Raw genomic sequence first — 10,903 nt, 5'->3', positions numbered from 1 at the left:
GGAGAAGACATGAGGTAAAGGATGAATAGAACATCAGAAGATAATTCTGTTTTCTTAGTATTTTATGATATAAAAAGAATTGCTATTTACACTTTTGAGGTGATGAAATATTTTATCTGATGGAACTCTAGAGGGAAGATTCTTGTTGGTCAAAAGGTCAGCTTTGCTTTCAAGGACATCAAGAACAGATATTGCTATTAAGTGTATCATATTTGGCATACATGAAATACACATTACTCATTTGTATCCACTGTATTTTTTCCTAAATAAGCACTGCAAGATTTATATAGCACTATAGTTCTTTGTTTGCAGATATATTTGAAAGTTCTTACCAATCTGCTATAAAGAAAATCCACTAAAATAAGTGGTTTCAGAGTTTGATATTTTTAAGTCTTGAAAGATGTGTTTCCTTGAAAGTTGGTGTATATTTGGTGATAATCTAGTAATTCACTTTGCTGAGACTAAGATTTTAGTGTGATAATGTGCATCATTCTGGAAGGAAGGATTTATAAAAAAGGAAACACAGATCAAATCAGCAAATGTCTAAAGACTGTTTACATTGCACCACAGACTTGTCCAGTGCTGCATGGAAAGCCTGTATTCTGAGGATTAGTATGGAACAGGAAATCTCTGATAGTTTAATGTTTTTTATTCATGTTTAGTTCTGTGGAGAGATGAGCTAGTTGTCTGTTAGCTGATGTGGAGCACCTTTGGTACACTGCTAATATCATTTCAGGATCATGGGCTTAAAAATTACTTGAACGGTTGAAACCACAATGAGCAGTTAATGTCAGTGAATTAATGTGAGTGGGCCATTGATTCTGAACATGTATTAGCAGCCTAAGGAGGATTTAAATGTCACTGTGTTTTCACAGCAGTTACAAATGTGCTCAGCTTGTTTCTTCAGATTTTTTCAGAATGTAGAAATCTAAAAGACAACCGTCTTGGTCTTGCTCTCCAACTTAGAGAGAACTAAATCTTTCCAAGATCTCTCAGTGTGGGCCAAGTGTCTCAGTGTGGATCTCTCAGTGTGGACCACAATCTAAGCTGTTTGCTCAGTTTACTTGAGAAGACTTTATTTCCTGATAAGTGTTTAAGATGCTGTCTGGTCCCCTTCTTGGCAGTATAGGAAAATTATTCAGTAGAATTAAGGTAAGACCTGATTTACTTGCATATGTCTGATATTATAAAGTTTAACCAAGGGGAGCAGCCACTCTGTTTTCCTTGCACAACATAGGAACACATTTTTCATAAAAAGTGTATCTCAAGTTTCACAAAATCAGTTACATAGCACAGGAATTGTTACTCTGGCATTTTATTTAGATATTTTGTCACTGGTATTTGGAATAGACTTAGATTTTTAAATAGTTCCTTTTATTTTAAAGAGTTATTGTTGTAGAAACATGGAGGGTATCACCCCCAGATTTAAAATTCATTATGACAATAATTGAGTCAAGCCTGAAAGAACTCAAAATGTAAATTAGAAAGAAAAGACTGAACAGATTTGTTATGTGAGTTCACACAAGATTTGGCTCTTAACCATGAGTTTATTAAGAACATAGGAGGAAATAAAGTAATGACTGTTCAAATCTCCAGATGCCACAAAACTTAAATACTAAGGAGCCACTTAATCAGAGCAAGATTAATTGCTTGGTTAGGAGCTGTAGGCAATTTGCATTTCACTCTGGCCTAAAGTAGACCTGTGTTTTTAGGAGAACAGAGGTTTGAGAACATACTTAGCAAGTTGGAATAATTTGTGATAGGAAATGCTGACTTTGAATGGTGTCTGGAGATGATGAGCATTCTCAACTGAGCATGAAATTTCAGCATGCCTTGTGGCCAAAAGGACCAGTGAGATCCTGAGGTTAGAAGTGGGAATACTGCCAGAGAAGAAATACTGCTGTCTGTATTTGGCTTTGATGTAACCTTTTGGAAGAATATTATGCTCAATTTCAATAGTCACAATTTTCAGTAATGCTGGGAAGCTGGACAGAAAAGTCATGAGAACAATAAAAGTATTAAAAAGAACCACTGGCATGAGAGACTCAAAAACCAGAATCTGCTTAATTTAGTGAAAGAAGAATCTGCCTAAATGAACCATCTTTGGAGAAAAATTGATAATAAAGAGCTGTTCCACATAGCAGAGGAAGAGTGATCCAGCAAGTGTAAGCAGAAGGACACGTTACAAAAAGAGATAAAAGTACATAACAGAATAGTAAAGGCATCCCTAGTCTGGACATATTAGATGATTTCCTGAAAAATGTGATTTGATAGAAAGAGGACTAATTCAGACAAGTCAGACCCACGTTACAAAAGAGGTGAAACCAAACAATCACAAGTCGTGTTTGGCTGCCCCAGGAGTAACTTGCCTTTAACAAAAGCATGAACAGCATTTCACAGAGATTTCAGAGATAGAGATTATGAGCTAATTTCAGTTCTGCTGTGGTGTGATCAGTACACAGAGCAAAATAGGCTACTGGATATGTTTAGCCTTCTTCTTTCTGTCTCTAGAGAATTGCAAATGGGCTACTAATGCATACCCTGACTTGACTCATGGCTATTAGGATATGGCTCATTAGTTTTAAATTTCATTATACAATACGCCTTGTGATGGTTTGGGCTATATATACTTTCATTATGAAAATGAGGTGAACAGCACAGGAGGAAAGTGTCTGTGTAAATGTCAGCTTTATTGAATGTAGCTAATTATTATTTATTTTCTCAAGCTTTTAAAAGTTGGAGGTCTTTTGAAATTTATTAGATGCTTTTGGGCCCCTTTTTTCTCAGCTTTTACAAGTTTTACAAGCAACCTGCAATCCAATGGCCATTTAAAATTCATCTTCAGCTCATAATAAGACTTATATGACAAATGAAAAAATCCAATAGTTCCTTTTTATAGTTAAACTTGAACTTTTATATACCAATTAAAGCTTAGAGAAGGTAAAATATACTAATAGGTTCTGCTCTAGCAACATATTTTGATTTAAGTGTATTTTTTCATTACATTTTAAACTAATTCACTAAATTATATCTAAATAGAGCAGGCATTTAGTGGACTTGTTTTCTAAGTATCTGTGGCAATCTGATTCTGTTTAAAATGCTAATAAATGCATCCCATCTACTAATGAAACCAGTGCTCCCTGCATAATTAATTAGCATTTTATACAGATGAGCCATATTCACAGTATTTTTCTACCAGAAAGGTTAATAAAAGAATTTGATGCAGTTTTGAAACACCACAAGAGCAGCTTATTTCTGTAAAACCAGTTTTTTGCAAGTAAAAATTTTAGTGACATTTACCTGGAATCGTTGTCCCATACAGCTTTTATCCACAAGGTGGCATTCCTAACAGGAGTTTGATAGACACAGTCCCTTGCAGTTTTTGAAGAGCTCTAAGTGAGAGGCAATCATAAGCATTTGTAATATTATATGAGCTTTTTATGATTTCATTTTTATAACGTGTAATTAAGAGTTATTTAAGAAACCTTAATTATAATTAGGTTAATACTCATTGGTGTGTGGAGTATCCAGAAATACGTGATGGTTTCAGGTTACAAAACAGCACATTCATTCATGGCATTATATGCTACTAGACGCTTTTCAACTGTAAAGCTGGAATCAATTTTACTTTAGTGAAAGAGTCTGAAATAATAATTTAAAAATTCTTTAAATCAAGAGCACGAATAATACCATGGTCTTGTATGCAAGCCCCAGTGTTTGGTGTTTTGAACATGATGCAGCCTATGGAGCTTGTGGTGAGTTCTGGGTTAAGGAAGGGCTGATAACAGCGTTCATGGGGAAAAGCTGTATAAATTATGTCTTGCTCTGCATGGAAGGATTTTTCATAGTTTAATGTTACAATGACCAAGCAACTTATTTTCATATGCCTGTCATCCAGGTTGATAACAGAGCCAGTGGGCATCTCTGCTTTTCTTCAGGCTTTTTATTTTTTTCAGTTTCTTGTAGTCCTTGTATGGTAAATTCAAATATCTCTTGTTACTCTTTTTCTTTGAATACAAGCATGAAGCGAATATAATACAATCTGCTTAACCAATGCAAGTGCACTGGATTTTATATAGCAGGGACATGCATATTATACTTTTCTCCCCCATGGTTAAGGTCCTGTTCTTAGTTTGCTTTTTTTGCTGATTCTGTAAGATCAGACCTTAGCTAAATAATCATTTATATTTCCATTCTAGCTGGTGCCCTACTTGCATTTTGGTTTGCAGAAAAAAAGGCCTAACGTAAGGTTTGTGCTGAAACTGTAATCCAATGTAAATAGTGGAATTTTTTCCAAGTCTATTTCGAGGCAACAAAAAGGAATATGAGTTGTTTGGTTTTTGATGTATTGTTTGATGGTAGCAAAACTTCTGTGGAGTCTTTTCTAATGTGTGTGTACATTTCCTGCTAATGCCTCTGCTCCCTGTGCTGACCCCATTGATGCCCAGACCTCTGGGTTTGGTTCCTTTCACTGAACACAGCTGAAAGGACTGAGCAGTGCCTGCACCATGGCTGGCACTAATGACAGTCTTTGCTGAGGTGGTGGGCACTGTTCTGACATTGAGCAGATGTTCTTTTCCCTAACATTCTGTTGTACCTCTGCCATCTCCCAAAGATGGCTCTGCAAAACAGAGTATGAATTGCTGCTCACTGAAAGCAATTGTCAGTCAGGAAACCCCACTTTCAGAATGATCCAGCTGGTAGAACCCACCTGCTGCTTGAATCTGGCAACAAGGACTCTAGAGGCAAACCTTCTGAGTTGGTAATATCTCATGCTGACTGCCCGTAAAATTTGAGGGCCTGAACATCTCCCACATGCTGCAAATTTTTAAAGAAATATGGTGAAAATTACTATTTCCAGGATGTGGAACTGGCCAGACAAAGAAAGTTATATATAATAATTATGAAGTGTTAATGAGGAAGTAAATGATTTGTTATTGTTGCCTTTCAACTTAAGCTACACACTGAGTTTTCTTTACAGTAGTTAGGCATAGCACTAGGTGAGTAAATGAGGGCAACATTCCTCTGAGAAGAGCAATAAATCTGTCCCACAGAGGAGGTTCAAATATAGGAAAAACAAATGTACAAAAAAAAACAAATGGAAAGAAACATTCTCTGCTTTGGTGGCTGCCATGTGGAAAGGGCTTATGGTCCATAGATAGAACTGTACACAGCTGTGCAAGGGAACAGGCTAGTCAAGGTAAGGGCAGGGTTCAGGGTCCCCAAAAATGCTGTAATGTGTAGGGTGTGATGGACATCACCAGGAGAAATCAGTAGTCTGGAGCATCACTGATGTTGCTTCTGGGACATCTCATGATGTTGGATCAGATGGATATGTACTCCAGCTCCCAGAAATGGAGGTTGCTGAATTGTCCTTTTGCCTCAGGGTGTCTCAGTTATATGACAGTAAGTTCACATAACCCAGCACTTGCAGGTAACACTGTCAGAAAAAAACAGTTTTACTGACTGCAGAAAAATAATAGTCCTGATACTTCATGATGGATCTGCAAATTGCTTTGATAGTACAAAGCACATCAGGGGCTAATTTGATGCAGTTTATTGTTTGCAAGAGGTGGATTATAAATGTTGTTTGGAATTGCATCTTATGTAACTGCTGCTGGGTAAGCATGTGTATGAGTAAGTGTGAGCTGGGAAAGGAAAATGTGGTACTGGGAACTGTAAGCACAAGTATTATCACTTCCCATATGTAACAAACTCATGCCTAGGGCAAGGAAGCACAATTACTGACAGAAGCTGTGTTTGCTCATGCAGGTGATTTTATTGTTCTAAGTGATTTATCACTCTGGCTAGCATATTTTGATTAAAGACTTTTCTGGAATGATTGTATTACAAGGAAAATTGGAATTGTTTACCTTCAATATATGACCAGGTCTGCCTATTAAAAATGTTAGATTTATAAAGTACTTTAATGTGGGTTTTAAACTGGTGGAAGACAAAGGGTCAAGGTTTGCTTCCCCAGGTTAGTCACATAATCTCTTTCAGTCTCTCCCTTTCACTTTGTCAGTCTCAGAAATCTACAACTACACATGTGAGAAACTTATCAGATACTTAAATATTTAATGTACTTCCAAATTATTTTATCTGTTATCAAAAGCATATGCTGGATTCTCAGAATTTATATTGGATGCTAATGATACACTGATGATTTCTGAAAATGGAAAAACTGTTTTCACTTCCTTTACAAAAGGAAAAAAGATGTTACATTTTCAAACTGTTAGATCTTGCTTTTAAGTCCTGATTCCAGGAAGTGTGCAGCACCTGAATTGCCAACACCTTGTTCTTTGTGCTCCTAGGTCACTGATGGCAGAGTTCTAACTTTCTTATGCATTTATTACTGTGAAAAGAGATGGTTATAAGTCCAACTCCCTTCTTTCTCTGAGGGATCTGAGTGCAAACCAGAGTTATGCACTATGTTACTTTGGCCTGACACTAGATTTACTTTTAGTAAAGACAAATCAAACCTAATACTCAGTCAACCCCTGTTCAAAATGCAGAGTGGTGAAGCTGAGCCAGAAGGCATTGAGTGCAAAGTGAGCTTTTGAGCACTGGATAGAGCCAGTATAAAAGCTAGCTGAAAACTACTTCACAAACTACTAAGATGTCCCAATATTAAACAAATTGTTACTCATTTCTGCAAGGCACAGCTGACAGCTGATGGAAGAAATATAAATCACTTTATTTAAAAATCTGTCCAAAATAAAATTTGCCTTCTGTGAGAACTTAGCTTATTGTGCTAAACCTCAGGGTGAGGAGTGGATCTCCCACCCCCATGGTGGTGGCTCTTCAGTCAGTTCAGGGCAGCAGAAGCATCATCTTCATTTGTGAGGGTTTTTTCCCTTGTATTAATTGCATGATCTGCTTCATAAATCAACTTACATTTAAATGGAACAGCTTAAAAGTAATTGTGCAGCTGAGCAACTGATGAGTTATTGTGCCTCATGGCTACTGTGGCTGTGTGGGTAGGGACCAACAAGACAAAAATTGGTCTCTTTAACCTCCAGTGTCCCTTAACTCTCCTCCAATGAGTTTCCTGTCACTTTAATTTAAGAAGTATTTTGATCAGCTTATGAAAGCAATTCTATGATGCATTTGTCTCCAATTCCCAAGAAACAATGGCCCAATCCTGTGTTCCTAAATTCCCTACTGTACATTGCCTTTCCTTTTTTCCTTTTTTGATAGCTGTATTAAATGTTGTTAGGGATGATGCTGTGAGTAGATCTGGTTTTAGAGGATAGACAGATGAAATAAGCAACATTTGGAGTGTCATTGAGACCACTTCACTAATTTCTTTTTGTTTGCAAAGCAGATGTCTCTGTTATGCACTCAAATTCTTCACTGTCACCCATTATCATAAAATCATTTCAGCATAACTGGTTTTTAATTCTCTAAGCCTTTTCATGGGATATTTTAAAATCAGTCTTTGTAGGATAAATTTCTCTTTATATTACAACTCAAAATACCAGAATCTTAAAAATAATCTTGTAATAAGCATTTTGTAGTTAATGTAATTAAGTTCCTTTCAGGCTGGTACTTGGAATGCAAATCAAGAGTTTTATTTGCCTTTTTGGAATCAGGTACCCTCTGAAATGTTCATGCTGAAGTTCTGTAAACTGTGTTGTGATTCTGTGCTGTGACACTGTGTTGTCACTGTACTTATTTCAGCAGAATTTTTAAAACTGCCATGAGTTCTGACTGAAGGAAAAGTGTATGTATGCAACAATTTTCAGTGGAAAGGAAAACCAGAAGACATTTTTTTGTTATTATAACTTAAGAGGAGAAGAAGTCCATATATATGAGTGTGAGGATATTTGATAAATTTACATCTTCCTCAGAAAGTTTGAAAGTGGTGATTTTTGCAAGATTTGAAATTGATTAGGGGATGCTGGTTTTTTTCCCTCCACCTTACTCCTATCCAAATTCACAAATGAATGATACAAAAATTTTTAATATCAGACTTCACTATGTAGAAAGTAAAAAATTAAGGGAAAGAGTAGCAAAAATCAGATCCAGTGAATACTCAGGAGCTGGACACAACTCTGCAGAGTGTCAATAAATTAAAACCCAAGATTGAAATTCTGACCCTTTAAGCAATTCCTTTAACCATGGCCACGACTAAGGCTTCCTAGCCCTAATATCTTACTGTAAAAGTGGAGAAAGCGGAGCTGTGGTTTTTTTGAGAGATTTATATAAAAGCCTGCTGCAGTGAGGGTACAATTTGCTTTTTTGGGGAGGGTAGGGGCTGAGAGGAGTGATTCTACTTTTTTCTGCCAATAATTCTGAGCTAAAAGAGGAAGAAAGAATTAAAAATTTTATTTAAACTTTTTTTAATTCAAAAATTGTCTTTAACATGGAATGAGGATTTATGGTTTAGCAGTCTATCTAATGTTGTATGATTTTATATATATGCACATGTGTACATAATGTACATGCCCACAGATTTATATGTATTTCAGTTTGTTGTGTGCATGGAATATCATGCTTGCTGGATCAGTGTGAGACATATTGACTGGTGCATCTCAAATCGTGTGTTGAAAGAGATGTGCATCCCAGTGAAGAGAGAGATCCCTGTGGCTACCAGTCTGCTGCATCATCACTCAGATGGGATCTGTTGTCCTTCCTACTCAAAGGCAGTTTGGTGTCACAGAGGGACCACAGGACTTCCCTGAGCTCTGCTGTCAGGTTCAGGGCTCAGCTGCCCTTGACCCTGCGCTGGTTTTGTGCAGCTCTGTTGCCTGACCTTGGCTCACTGTCACTGAGGAGGCTGTCACTGAGCTCTGAGAGTCTGTAAACTGAAACTGTGCAAGATAAGAAAAGTAAAAACAAGCAGAACTGAATGTGCTGAGCTGGAAACTGTCTTGGGGATTGGGGACAAATACTGACATGGAATCTAAAAATCTAAGGGAGAGAGCAAAGGCTTAGAAAATGGCACCTCTGCAACTGTGAGGACTTGTACTGATTTACTGGGGTATTTTGACATGAATCAAAGACATTTCTTATTAAATATAAAGTGTGCAACACCAATAAAAAGCAACAGAAACCACTTCATGTGCTTTTCTTTTCCCTTCTCCCTTTTCCTTTTCCATATGGATCCTCATCTCATCAGCTCCTTCCTGACCTGTCTGAAGGATGCTTCTCTGATCAGCCTCTGGTCAAAAGTGCCTCTTGATACTTTTACTGTTCTCGTTTCACTCTGTGAATCACACAATCCCCAGGGCACACTTGGCATGTGGTACTGTTCTCTCCCTGCTCTTGACCCCAATGTCCACACTGGCATGGTGTGGTGGCCCTGCAGTGGCTGCAGTGCCCAGCTTGGCATCAGGGCTGGAGGAGCAATAGCAACATTCTCAGCCCTGATGTGAGTGTCCAGGGCTGGGATAGGGACTGAGGATCCAAAATGCTCTGCACTATTGCTTATACAAACCAGGTGAAAATAATTCTGGTTTCCAACCACAGCAGTCACCAGTCACTGCTGGGCCCTGGCAGAGGTTCCCCACCTTGCAGTCCCAGCCAAAGTCACCAGCTGTCTCCAGAAGCACACTACATTTATGCATGGCAGACGCTCTGCTGCCTTCATAACCCCCTGATTAAAGAAATCATCTCATTTTGGGAGTAGCCTTTAGAGGCTTCATGTTTGGATGTAGTATTTGTATAGATGGCATTGATATGCAGCCAAAGCTTTACTGAACTTCTGTTGGTTTTCACTTTGTCTGCACATGGAGGAAATATGTGTGAGGCTTCTGGCATGTGCTCTGCAGCTCCTCAGACCAAAGTGGAGATGCTGCATCTCCTTGTCTCTCGTTTCCTTTTAGACCAGGGCCCTTTCTCCCAGCACCGTGCTTCTTGATGCCAGTCTCTTCATCTCACTTCTCATGCCAGGTATTTAAGCAAGCAGAAGGGCACTGGACAAAACAGATTACCTGGGCAACTTAAGCTGGACTGAAAGTATACCTTGATTCCATATGTTTTAATGGAGGGAGTTTTGTTTGGTTGGGTTTGTTATTTGCTGATTGTTTTATTTGCTTGTTCTTAAATGAAGATGCTAACATAAAATGATTGGCAATTTAGCTGTCCCTGGAATGTCAGTTCTGAGGACCAGATTTGGTATGGGATTTATGTTTGATTAACAAAATCAGAGTATCCATTTTGGCATACAGTGGAAGTTACATCTACTTCACTAGTTGCAATGAGACCAATCAATACCAACACCAATCAAATTTTTATTATATCTGCATTGTGTGGATTTCAGCTGTAGATTTAAATGCATGAACAATGCCTGCTATTTTCCAACTGACATTTAAAGAAAAACCTTGGAGGTTGTAAAATAGTAACATTCAAAGAAATTAGAGATATAATTTTGTACTTAAAGTGGTGAAGAAATTCCTTCTGTGTATTCTTAACTAAAGAGAGGAATAAATGAGTGATGGAGAATCAACCAAGAGGCAGAGGCAGAAGACAGGGAGTGGTTGTAGTGTTAAGAAGGAAGTTCATAACTCATTAATGTAGGGGAATTATTTAACTCATTAATGTAGGGGAATTATTTGAATATAGTAATGTTATGGTTTACAAGGGAAGTGCAATAGCTTTCTAGAGCTTTGGCAAAATTTCAGATGCGAGTACAATGGCTGCAAATAAATGGAAGTTTTTTCATTAAGTTGATAATTAGGCAAAAAACGGGGGCGAAAAGCTGTAAAAAGGAGCTTCTTTTATCTGGAAAAAAATACAGTCATGTAGAAAGCTGTTTATTACAGAGAAAGATATTACCTCAATCTGGCCTATAAACCTTGTGCTTGGATGATTTTCTATACAACAAAAACCCCATGAAGGTTAACTCCAAAGTAGCAGTGAGACATGATACTATTGAGAGGTCTCCCAAGCTACAAAG

The sequence above is a fragment of the Zonotrichia albicollis genome, chromosome 1, assembly GCF_047830755.1.
Source record: "Zonotrichia albicollis isolate bZonAlb1 chromosome 1, bZonAlb1.hap1, whole genome shotgun sequence".
NCBI classification, from domain to species: domain Eukaryota; kingdom Metazoa; phylum Chordata; class Aves; order Passeriformes; family Passerellidae; genus Zonotrichia; species Zonotrichia albicollis.
The sequence above is the reverse complement of the archived record's forward strand: the minus strand, read 5'-3'. Positions refer to the sequence as shown.